Source organism: Neofelis nebulosa, chromosome 12, assembly GCF_028018385.1.
Source record: "Neofelis nebulosa isolate mNeoNeb1 chromosome 12, mNeoNeb1.pri, whole genome shotgun sequence".
In the NCBI taxonomy this organism is placed as follows: Eukaryota; Metazoa; Chordata; class Mammalia; order Carnivora; family Felidae; genus Neofelis; species Neofelis nebulosa.
The window spans coordinates 63,261,146-63,274,665 of NC_080793.1; positions in this window are offsets into that span (position 1 = coordinate 63,261,146).

Genomic DNA, 13,520 nt, shown 5'->3' on the forward strand with positions numbered 1-13,520 from the left:
TCAAAAAAAAAAAAAATCAATTCTCCTTTGTGAATAGTAAAAACAAAATTATATATAAAATACTAAGGGACTCTTTAGATTCCTGCTTCCATTTCAAGCCTCCAATTTAATTTAGTTTATTTTTTTAATTTACATCCAAGTTAACATATAGTACAACAATGATTTCAGGAGTAGATTCCTTAATGCCCCTTACCCATTTACCCATCCCTCCTCCCATACTCTTCCAGTAACCCTCTGTTTGTTCTCCATATTTAAGAGTCTCGTGTTTTGTCCCCCTCCCTGTTTTTATATTATTTTTGCTTCCCTTCCCTTATGTTCATCTGTTTTGTCTCTTAAAGTCCTCATATGAGTAAAGTCATATGATTTTTGTCTGTCTCTAATTTCACTTAGCATAGTAACCCTTTAGTTCCATTCACGTAATTGCAAATGGCAAGATTTCGTTCTTTTTCATTGCTGAGTAATACTCCATTGTATATATATACCACATCTTCTTTATCCCTCCATCTGTTGATGGACATTTGGGCTCTTTCCAAACTTTGGCTATTGTTGATAGCCCTGCTATAAACATTGGGGTGCAAGTGCCCCTTCGAAACATACCTGTATCCCATTGGTAAATGCCTAGTAGTGCAATTGCTGGGTCTAAGGTGGTTCTATTTTTAATTTTTTGAGGAACCTCCATACTGTTTTCCAGAGTGGCTGTACCAGCTTGCATTCCCACCAGCAATGCAAAAGAGATCCTCTTTCTCCACATCCTCACCAACATCTGTTGTTGCCTGAGTTGTTAATGTTAGCCATTCCGACAGGTGTGAGATGGTATCTCACTGTGGTTTTGATTTGTATTTCCCTGATGATGAGTGATGTTGAGCATTTTTTCATGTGTCAGTTGGCCATCTGGATGTCTTCTTTGGAGAAGTGTCTATTCATGTCTTTTGCCCATTTCTTCACTGGATTGTTTGTTTTTTGGGTGTTGAGTTTGATAAGTTCTTTATAGATTTTGGGTACTAACCCTTTATCTGATATGTCATTTGCAAATGTCTTCTCCCATTCTGTCGGTTGCCTTTTAGTGTTGCTGATTGTTTCGATCGCTGTGCAGAAACTTTTTGTTTTGATGAGGTCCCAGTAATTCATTTTTGCACTTGTTTCCCTTGCCTCCATAGAGTAAGTTGTTGAGTAAGAAGTTGCTGTGGCCAAGGTCAAAGAGGTTTTTGCCTGCTTTCTCCTTGAGGATTTTGATGGCTTCCTGTCTTATATTTGGTCTTTCATCCATTTTGAGTTTATTTTTGTGTATGGTGTAAGAAAGTGGTCCAGGTTCATTCTTCTGCATGCCGCTGTCCAGTTTTCCCAGCACCACTTGCTGAAAAGACCATCTTTATTCCACTGGATATTCTTTCCTACTTTGTCAAAGATTAGTTGGCCATACGTTTATGGGTACATTTCTGTGTTCTCTATTCTGTTCCATTGATCTGAGTGTTTCTGTTCCAGTATCCTACTGTCTTGATGATTACAGCTTTGTAATACAGCTTGAAGTCCAGGCTTGTGTTGCCTCCTGCTTTGGTTTTCTTTTTCAAGATTGCTTTGGCTATTCAGGGTCTTTTCTGGTTCCATACAAATTTTAAGATTATTTGTTCTAGCTCTGTGAAGAATGCTGGTGTTATTTTGGTAGGGATTGTATTGAATATGTAGATTGCTTTGGGTAGTATTGACATCTTAACAATATTTGTTCTTCCTAACCAGGAACATGGAATCTTTTTCCATTTTTTTTTTGTGTCTTCTTCAATTTTTTTCATAAGCTTTCTATAGTTTTCAATATATAGATTTTTCACCTCTTTGGTTAGATTTATTCCTAGGTATTTTATGATTTTTGGTGCAATTGTAAATGGGATCAATTTCTTGATTTCTCTGTTGCTTCATTGTTGGTGTATAGGAATGCAACCGATTTCTGTGCATTGATTTTATATCCTGCAACTTTACTGAATTCATGGATCAGTTCTAGCAGTTTTTTTGGTGGAATCTTTTGGGTTTTCCATATAAAGTATCACGTCATCTGCGAAGCGTGAAGGTTTGACCTCCTTCTGGCCAATTTGGATGCCTTTTATTTCTTTGTGTTGTCTGATTGCTGAGGCTAAGACTTCCAATACTATGTTGAATAACAGTGGCAAGAGTAGACATCCCTATCTTGTTCCTAACCTTACAGGGAAAGCTCTCAGTTTTTCCCCATTGAGGATGGTATTAGCGTAGGGTCTTTCATATATGGCTTTTATGATCTCAAGGTATGATCCTTCTATCCCCATTTTCTTGAGGGTTTTTATGAAGAAAGGATGCTGTATTTTGTCAAATGCTTTCTGCTTTCTCTGCATCTATTGAGAGGATCATGTGGTTCTTATCCTTTCTTTTATTGATGTGATGAATCACATTGATTGTTTTGTGGATATTGAACCAGCCCTGCATCCCAGGTTTAAATCCCACTTGGTTGTGGTGAACAGTTTTTTTAATGTATTGTTGGATCCAGTTGGCTAATATCTTGTTGAGGATTTTTGCATCCACGTTCATCAGGGAAATTGGTCTATAGTTCTCCTTTTTTAGTGGAGTCTTTTTCTGGTTTTGGAATCAAGGTAATGCTGGCTTCATAGAGTTTAGAAGTTTTCCTTTCAAGCCTACAATTTTATTGGTGCATTTAATAATTAATTGACTTCAATAGTTTTATAATTAAAGCAGTGATAGTAATATGTACACTTAGATAAGTGAAAATTTTTGCTTCCCCCAGTATATCATTGACAGTGAATTTAGAGATCTTTGATATTAAAAGCTTGAGAATGTAGCAAATTCTGAAAGTGATCTAAGAAATTTGATGAACTATCCAAGTTACAGTGTATTATAACATAGAGATGATAACAAATTACCTTAAGTCACTCCAAAAGTTGTTTTGCTATTATCTGAGCCTGAAGCCTGATTGTTGCTATAATGTTGTCCACTGTCCCAGGTATTTTTACTCATTTATTGAATAAGTATTTATTATGCATGCCATTACCAAGAAAGTTGAAGGGCATGGCACAGTTCAGGTTCTTATAGTTTAACATGGGGACAAAATCTGAGTGTGAGAAAATTCTATGGTTAAGTAATATATAAAGAAGTATTAAAGAAATGCATGCTTTTGTGTGTGTAATCCTCAATATCATTCTTAAAGTAATTATCAATGTAAATGGAAAGCATGATTGTCAACAAGCTTTAAATTCAAAGAGGTGTAAATTAATTCTACACATTTTTTGAGAACTGTATAATACAGAAGATGTAGGATCAACATAGATGAATAAGATCACATCCCTGTCCTCAACACACACACACACACACACACACACACACACACACACACACAACAACAACAACAACAGGATGTAACAATAAGTTAAAAGTAAATATCAGAGGAATAAAGAACTCTTAGGAATTTAGTGGTAAGGTGCCAGAGGTTTCATATAAGAGGTGGAATTTGTGCTGGGACTGAAAGTATATTTAGAACTGGACTTGGAAAGAGTCTTTAAAAAGCACAGGTAAATTAACAGTACTATATTGCACATTTGAAAGTTGCTAAGAGTAGATCAAAAGTTCTCATCACAAGAAAAATTATCACTGGTGATAGATGTTAACTAGATTTAATGTGATAGTTCTACAATATATACATAAATCATGTACACCAAAATGAATACAATATTATATGTCAATTATATCTCAGTTTTCTTTAAAGAAAAGCACAAGGAGCATTTAGGGAATAGCAGTTGAGTTTGAATAGAATATTATGGGTTGGGGGGGCTGATGAGGAATGACTAAAAAATAGGTAGGGGTGACAAAGGACTGAAAAATATTCTGAAAGTCATTGGGATGGTACTGAAGCTTTTGAGGCAAAGGTATTAACATTCACATGTAAGATGAAGATCAGTTAATTTACCTTGCAGCGTTGCTGTGAAGATTACATGTAATAATTTATGTAACACACTTGGCCCAAAGTCTGCCACAAAGTAAACGTTTAATAAATAGTAGCTGCTATCATTTACCTGACTAGAGACATGCCAATTAGGAAGTTACTAGGTAAGTCAAGAAAGTAGTATGAAGACCTTTTATCTGGCAGTGATGGTAGCTTGCAACAGAGAAGTGAGAAAAAGAGAAACTACAGGTTTCTGACCATTTGCGAAAGCTCACATCATGCTACTTTACTTTTACAAAAGACCTGCATTAGTACCTGTTTTCACTAACCAAAAGAAGTCCAAAGAGGATTTTCACTTTTACAAAAAAAAAAAAAAAAAAAAAAAAAAACGGAGAAAAGCAAAAACAGCACTCATGGTTTGTTTTGCATTGAGCCTTTATAGAAACAGCAGGCACGGGACGCCTGGGTGGCGCAGTCGGTTAAGCGTCCGACTTCAGCCAGGTCACGATCTCGCGGTCTGTGAGTTCGAGCCCCGCGTCAGGCTCTGGGCTGATGGCTCGGAGCCTGGAGCCTGTTTCCGATTCTGTGTCTCCCTCTCTCTCTGCCCCTCCCCTGTTCATGCTCTGTCTCTCTCTGTCCCAAAAATAAATTAAAAAACGTTGAAAAAAAAATTTAAAGAAACAGCAGGCACCCCAAGCGGTGAGAGGCACCACCAAGCTCCTTCCCTGGGAACTTCTCAGCTTCAAGTCGCCATAGCTTTGACCTGTGAGTATCTGTGCTTTATGTCAATTTGCTTTGTATCTGTTACCAAGATGTGTCCTAAGGTATCAAAGTAGCCTAAGAGGTTATTTTGGGGATCTGGGATGGCTAAAAACTTTTCCATGTAGTTAATGGTAATCATCTCTTCATTTTACCCCATGTTGGCTTCAAAGTTTTCATAAGAACTGTCTACTTTCAAATAATTGGGGAAACCTGTATTTGGATTGAGAAGGATAGAAAAATGTTTTTTAAGGGAAAGAATTTATTTTTATTGCATAAAACTTAGAAACATTGTAACAGCAAAGAATATCATGAACATAATTTTATCTGCCCTAAATTATCTGAATCTAGTGCTAAAAAAAAGTTAAAAGACTAATAGGTTTAGTTGGGGGGGGGTGGTATTTGGTTTAGGGTTTTGTTTTTGGTGGGTTTCTTGTTTTATATTGTTTTTTTAAACCAAAATTTATTAGATAAATATTTTTACAGATTTCTTCAAACAGCTCATAACATATATAAATGGAATTTATTGATTAAATGTTTTTCCCTGATTATGTAAAAGTTAACTTAAGTTGTGGCTTAAGTAATAGTAGACCATTTAGTTCAATCTAAATACAATACTTATTTGGATCTAATTCTGTAATATCTAATGAAATGGTCTAATGTCCATAAGAATTTTATTAAAACCATCTAGATTGGTAAAACACTATCTTAGGAATTATAATTCTGTCAAACTTGAATTTGGGCAAATATAGCATCAATTAAGTGACAATACTTAAACTAAAAAGAGATTGCTCTAAATTATTTTTTTTAAATGTTTATTTTTGAGAGAGAGACAGACAGACAGAGTGTGAGCAGGGGAGGGTCAGAGAGAGAGGGAGACACAGAATCCGAAGCAGGCTCCAGGCTCTGAGCTGTCAGAACAGAGCACAACACAGGGCTCAAACCCACAAACTGTGAGATCATGACCTGAGCTGAAGTCGGACACTCAACCAACTGAGCCACCCAGGTGCCCCTGCTCTAAATTATTTTTAAAGAGAAAAGACAGATGTCCTGCTGTGGATGTTTAGGACTTGACTACTGTAAACATGAATCAAACTTACAGGTGACTCAGATACCTGAGCCCTTACAGTTCAATCTTCCTCTTTCCTTGGGGACCTGATGATTCAGGGAGTCCCCTGATACTCTCTAGCCTCTGCCCAGGACTACCTGTGGAGCAGTGGAGGCCACTTGGGAAAAGCTGGAATTTACACTTCTTCAGCTAATTTTTGCTTGTTGTGATTTTTTTCTTAGCTCAGTGAGATTTGACTCAGCCAAGGTGCTCTTTTCTCATTGGAGACAATCCAGCTTTGGTAAAAGGAAGTACTTCTTTCCAACTATTTCTCAAGACCATCTACCTATAGGAGTCATACTTCTGATGTATGTGGCTTCATATACTTTGGGAAGTTTCTCCTTTATTTCTAAACTGTAAAGTCTCTCCTTGATGGATTTTCTACAGATATGCATTGCATGTTCTTGGTGTTCAGGTAGTTCAGGTAGTATTTGAAGTTTTAGCTGAAGTTTTTGAATCTCAATTTCAAGCAGTATTTTTAGACTGCAAAGGTGTTTGTTCAGTTTGGAGACCTTTTATTTGAATTATAAGCAATTGATTAATTTTCTTCACTTTTTAGATTGTCTTGGTCATTCTCCTTCAAGCCTTATTTAAAAATGAATAGCATCAATGTATTTCTCCAAGTTAACTTCTGATTGGCAGTTTAGGGAGTCTCAGTTTTCTTTCTCTTTGTCTGATTTCAAGTTGCCATCATCTATGTAACCTTCTCTAAAGAGAGCAGGCAAACTTGTCTTCAGTGCTGTTTTAGAGATTTTAATAGGCTCTCTTTATAATTTAAAGCCTCTTTCATTTGTGTTTTCAAGTTGTCAAGCATTGTCTTCTGTTCATTTCCTACACTTTTTCTTACATTGCACAGCTTCTTAGAATAGCAGTTTTAAGCTTTCTTAAAAATGAATGTTTTTATCCAAACATGCCATGAAGAATGTTCTTCTGAATTGCTCCTAAGATGTTTTGGCATCAGTCACTTGAGATGACTTTTTTTCTCCTGAAAGTGTGTCTGCTTTTAACTGTAAAAACAATCAGACTCCCTCAGGGAATCTCTCAGTCCTCCTTGTTCATCACCTAGGATGCTAGTTTGAAGGACTTTCTGAAGAGAGCCTTTTTCCATGGGTAAAGGAGAGCACTCTCAGCAATGATGGTCTGGAGATGCTAGAGAGGTCCGGGGCTCAAGCCACACATACTTCTATAGAGGTGGAGGATTGAGGCTTAGACTAGGGATTGCAAGGAGCTGACCAAATGCCTGTTGATGTTTACTTTATTTAGAGCTCATTTGTTTGAAAAGAGGAGGGAGAAGGCTTATTTTAAGTGGTAAGAGAACAGAATCAGGAACAGTATGTAAGTATTTCAGCATTTTGTTTAATGATTTTTTTTCAATGTGTAAAAGTCTGTTTATTCAGTGTTTTTTCTTTTCAGTGCAATCGTGTCTTTTGTAGAAAATGAAACAATTCTGCTACCCTAGTATTTCCGATGATACAAGATGACTTTAGGTGGTTTACTGATTCAGCATTAAAAAACGCTGAATCATACAGTGAGGCAGTCATAACTTTCTCTTGCAAGTCTTTTAATTATGTTGAAAGCTCTTTGATTCTTGCTAATCTCCCTCTTGAATAAAAAGAGCAGGTCTCTGGGGGCGCCTGGGTGGCGCAGTCGGTTAAGCGTCCGACTTCAGCCAGGTCACGATCTCGCGGTCCGTGAGTTTGAGCCCCGCGTCAGGCTCTGGGCTGATGGCTCGGAGCCTGGAGCCTGTTTCCGATTCTGTGTCTCCCTCTCTCTCTGCCCCTCCCCCGTTCATGCTCTGTCTCTGTCTGTCCCAAAAATAAATAAAAAACATTAAAAAAAAATTAAAAAAAAAAAAAAAAAAAAAAGCAGGTCTCAGGTTGACAGCCTTCTGTGATCATCAGTAACCTTCTAGGTGTGCATAAAAATACTTTCATTATCTTCATTTTTAGCATTATCTTCTACTTATGGAAAATGATACTGATTTTCCATTTAGGGTCGTGAAATAAATTCAAGACAAAAAAAAATTTTTAATGAGTTGACTGAAAGAATAAATATTAGATAAACAATAGTAAAGATGACATGTAGAGGTCAACAAAAAAAAATTAATGTTGTTATGCACCATTCCATACCATTCCAAAATCTCTGATCCTTTTTGATTACATATATGTGTATGTATATATATATATATATATATATATATATATATATATATATATATATTTTTTTTTTTTTTTTTTTTTTTTTATTTTTTTTTTTTGAGAGGGCTTTGGAGCCCAAAGTAGCTAAACTGCCATTGGAACATTTAAAGCAAGACATCAGCCAAACTGCAGTATCTTTTTTAACAAATTTTTTTATATTATATGAAATTTATTGTCAAATTAGTTTCCATACAACACCCAGTGCTCATCCCAAAAGATGCCCTCTTCAATGCCCATCACCTACCTTCCCCTCCCTCCCACCCCCCATCAACCCTCAGTTTGTTCTCAGTTTTTAAGAGTCTCTTATGGTTTGGCTCCCTCCCTCTCTAACTTTTTTTCCCCCTTCCTCTCCCCCATGGTCTTCTGTTAAGTTTCTCAGGATCCACATAGCAGTGGAAACATATGGAATCTGTCCTTCTCTGTATGGCTTATTTCACTTAGCATCACACTCTCCAGTTCCATCCACGTTGCTACAAAGGGCCATATTTCATTCCTTCTCATTGCCACATAGTACTCCATTGTGTATATAAACCACAATTTCTTTATCCATTCATCAGTTGATGGACATTTAGGCTCTTTCCATAATTTAGCTATTATTGAGAGTGCTGTTTAAACATTGGGGTACAAGTGCCCCTATGCATCCGTACTCCTGTATCCCTTGGGTAAATTCCTAGCAGTGCTACTGCTGGGTCGTAGGGTAGGTCTATTTTTAATTTTTTGAGGAACCTCCATACTGTTTTCCAGAGTGGCTGCACCAGTTTGCATTCCCACCAACAGTGCAAGAGGGTTCCCGTTTCTCCACACCCTCTCCAGCATCTATAGTCTCCTGTTTTGTTCATTTTGGCCACTCTGACTGGTGTGAGGTGATATCTGAGTGTGGTTTTGATTTGTATTTCCCTGATGGGGAGCGATGTTGAGCATCTTTTTATGTGCCTCTTCGCCATCCGGATGTCTTCTTTAGAGAAGTGTCTATTCATGTTTTCTGCCCATTTCTTCACTGGGTTATTTGTTTTTTGGTGTGGAGTTTGGTGAGCTCTTTATAGATTTTGGATACTAGCCCTTTGTCCGATATGTCATTTGCAAATATCTTTTCCCATTCCATCAGTTGCCTTTTAGTTTTGTTGATCGTGTCCTTTGCAGTGCAGAAGCTTTTTATCTTCATGAGGTCCCAATAGTTCATTTTTGCTTTTAATTCCCTTGCCTTTGCGGATGTGTCAAGTAAGAAATTGCTGCGGCTGAGGTCAGAGAGGTCTTTTCCTGCTTTCTCCTCTAGGGTTTTGATGGTTTCCTGTCTCACATTCAGGTCCTTTATCCATTTTGAGTTTATTTTTGTGAATGGTGTAAGAAAGTGGTCTAGTTTCATTCTTCTGCATGTTGCTGTCCAGTTTTCCCAGCACCATTTGTTAAAGAGACTGTCTGTTTTCCATTGGATATTCTTTCCTGCTTTGTCAAAGATTAGTTGGCCATACTTTTGTGGGTCTAGTTCTGGGGTTTCTATTCTATTCTATTGGTCTATGTGTCTGTTTTTGTGCCAAAACCATGCTGTCTTGATGATTACAGCTTTGTAGTAGGGGCTGAAGTCAGGGATTGTGATGCCTCCTGCTTTGGTCTTCTTCTTCAAAATTACTTTGGCTATTCGGGGCCTTTTGTGGTTCCATATGAATTTTAGGATTTCTTGTTCTAGCTTCGAGAAGAATGCTGGTGCAATTTTGATTGGGATTGCATTGCATGTATAGATAGCTTTGGGTAGTATTGACATTTTAACAATATTTATTCTTCCAGTCCATGAGTACGGAATGTATTTCCATTTCTTTATATCTTCTTTAATTTCCTTCATAACCTTTCTATAGTTTTCAGCATACAGATCTTTTACATCTTTGGTTAGATTTATTCCTAGGTATTTTATGCTTCTTGGTGCAGTTGTGAATGGGATCAGTTTATTTGTCTTTCTGTTGCTTCATTATTAGTGTATAAGAATGCAACTGATTTCTGTACATTGATTTTGTATCCTGCAACTTTGCTGAATTCATGTATCAGTTCTAGCAGACTTTTGGTGGAGTCTATCGGATTTTCCATGTATAATATCATGTCAACTGCAAAAAGTGAAAGCTTAACTTCATCTTTGCCAATTTTGATGCCTTTGATTTCCTTTTGTTGTCTGATTGCTGATGCTAGAACTTCCAACACTGTGTTAAACAACAACGGTGAGAGTGGACATCCCTGTCGTGTTCTTGATCTCAGGGGGAAAGCTCTCAGTTTTTCCCCATTGAGGATGATGTTAGCTGTGGGCTTTTCATAAATGGCTTTTATGATGTTTAAGTATGTTCCTTCTACCCCGACTTTCTCAAGGGTTTTTATTAAGAAAGGATGCTGAATTTTTCAAATGCCTTTTCTGCATCGATTGACAGGATCATATGGTTCTTATCTTTTCTTTTATTAATGTGATGTATCACATTGATTGATTTGTGAATGTTGAACCAGCCCTGCAGCCCAGGAATGAATCCCACTTGATCATGGTGAATAATTCTTTTTATATGCTGTTGAATTCAATTTGCTAGTATCTTACTGAGAATTTTTGCATCCATATTCATCAGGGATGTTGGCCTGTAGTTCTCTTTTTTTTACTGGGTCTCTGTCTGGTTTAGTAATCAAAGTAATACTGGCTTCATAGAATGAGTCTGGAAGTTTTCCTTCCCTTTCTATTTTTTGGAATAGCTTGAGAAAGATAGGTATTATCTCTGCTTTAAATGTCTGGTAGAATTCCCCAGGGAAGCCATCTGGTCCTGGACTCATATTTGTTGGGAGATTTTTGATAACTGATTGAATTTCTTCACTGGTTATGGGTCTGTTCAAGCTTTCTATTTCCTCCTGATTGAGTTTTGGAAGTGTGTGGGTGTTTAGGAATGTGTCCATTTCTTCCAGGTCGTCCAGTTTGTTGGCATATAATTTTTCATAGTATTCCCTGATAATTGTTTGTATTTCTGAGGGATTGGTTGTAATAATTCCATTTTCATTCATGATTTTATATGTTTGGGTCATCTCCCTTTTCTTTTTGAGAAGCCTGGCTAGAGGTTTATCAATTTTGTTTATTTTTTCAAAAAAACCAACTCTTGGTTTCATTGATCTGCTCTACAGTTTTTTTAGATTCTATATTTATTTCTGCTCTGATCTTTATTATTTCTCTTCTTCTGCTGGGTTTGGGGTGTGTTTGCTGCTCTGCTTCTATTTCCTTTAGGTGTGGTGTTAGATTCTGTATTTGGGATTTTTCTTGTTTCTTGAGATAGGCCTGGATTGCAATATATTTTCCTCTTAGGACTGCCTTCGCTGCATCCCAAAGCGTTTGGATTGTTGTATTTTCATTTTCGTTTGTTTCCATATATTTTTTAATTTCTTCTCTAATTGCCTGGTTGACCCATTCATTCTTTAGTAGGGTGTTCTTTAACCTGCATGCTTTTGGAGGTTTTCCAGACTTTTTCCTGTGGTTGATTTCAAGCTTCATTGCATTGTGGTCTGAAAGTATGCATGGTATGATCTCCATTCTTGTATAGTTATGAAGGGCTGTTTTGTGACCCAGTATGTGATCTATCTTGGAGAATATTCCATGTGCACTCGAGAAGAAAGTATATTCTGTTGCTTTGGGATGCAGAGTTCTAAATATATCTGTCAAGTCCATCTGATCCAGTGTATCATTCAGGGTCCTTGTTTCTTTATTGACCGTGTGTCTAGATGATATCCATTGCTGTGAGTGGGGTGTTAAAGTCCCCTGCAATGACCACATTCTTATCAATAAGGTTGCTTATGTTAGTGAGTAATTGTTTTCTATATTTGGGGGCTTCTGTATTCGGTGTATAGACATTTATAATTGTTAGTTCTTCTTGAAAGATAGACCCTGTAATTATTATATAATGCCCTTCTTCATCTCTTGTTACAGCCTTTAATTTAATGTCTAGTTTGTCTGATATAAGTATGGCTACTCCAGCTTTGTTTTGACTTCCAGTAGCATGATAAATAGTTCTGCATCCCCTCACTGTCAATCTGAAGGTGTCCTTAGGTCTACAATGAGTCTCTTGTAGACAGCAAATAGATGGGTCTTGTTTTTTTATCCATTCTGATACCCTATGTCTTTTGGTTGGCGCATTTAGTCCATTTACGTTCAGTGTTATTATAGAAAGGTATGTGTTTAGAGTCATTATGATGTCTGTAGGTTTCATGCTTGTAGCCATGTCTCTGGTACTTTGTCTCACAGGATCCCCCTTAGGATCTCTTGTAGGGCTGGTTTAGTGGTGACGAATTCCTTCAGTTTTTGTTTGTTTGGGAAGACCTTTATCTCTCCTTCTATTCTAAATGACAGACTTGCTGGATAAAGGATTTTTGGCTTCATATTTTTTCTTTTCATCACATGGAAGATTTCCTGCCATTCCTTTCTGGCCTGCCAAGTTTCAGTAGAGAGATCGATCGCGAGTCTTATAGGTCTCCCTTTATGTGTTAGAGCACGTTTATCCCTAGCTGCTTTCAGAATTTTCTCTTTATCCTTATACTTTGCCAGTTTCACTATGATATGTCGTGCAGAAGATCGATTCAAGTTACGTCTGAAGGGAGTTCTCTGTGCCTCTTGGATTTCAATGCCTTTTTCCTTCCCCAGATCAGGTACGTTCTCAGCTATGATTTCTTCAAGTACACCTTCAGCACCTTTCCGTCTCTCTTCCTCCTCTGGAATACCAATTATGCGTAGATTATTTCTCTTTAGTGCATCACTCAGTTCTCTAATTTTCCCCTCATACTCCTGGATTTTTTTTATCTGTCTTCTTCTCAGCTTCTTCCTTTTCCATAACTTTATCTTCTAGTTCACCTATTCTCTCCTCTGCCTCTTTAATCTGGGCTGTGGTCATCTCCATTTTATTTTGCAGCTCGTTAATAGCATTTTTTAGCTCCTCCTGACTGTTCCTTAGTCCCTTTATCTCTGTAGCAATAGATTCTCTGCTGTCCTCTATACTGTTTTCAAGCCCAGTGATTAATTTTATGACTATTATTCTAAATTCACTTTCTGTTATATTTTTTAAATCGTTTTTGATCAGTTCATTAGCTGTGGTTATTTCCTGGAGGTTTTTTTGAGGGGAATTCTTCTGTTTCATCATTTTGGATAATCCCTGGAGTGGTGGGGGACTTCGGGGCACTTCCCCTGTGCTGTCTTGAATAACTTGGGTTGGTGAGCGGGGCCGCAGTCCGACCTGATGTCTGCCCCCAGCCCACCGCTGGGGCCACAGTCAGACTGGTGTGTACTTTCTCTTCCCCACTCCTAGGGGTGGGATTCACTGTGGGGTGGCGTGGCCATCTTGACTACTTGCACATTGCCAGGCTTGTGGTGCTGGGGATCTGGCATATTAGCTGGGGTGGATCGGCAAGGTGCACGGGGGTGGGACGGGCAGGCTCAGCTAGCTTATCCTTCGGAGATCCCCTTCAGGAGGGGCCCTGCGGCACCGGGAGGGAGTCAGACCCGCTGGAGGGATGGAACCACAGAATCACAGCATTTGGTGTTTGC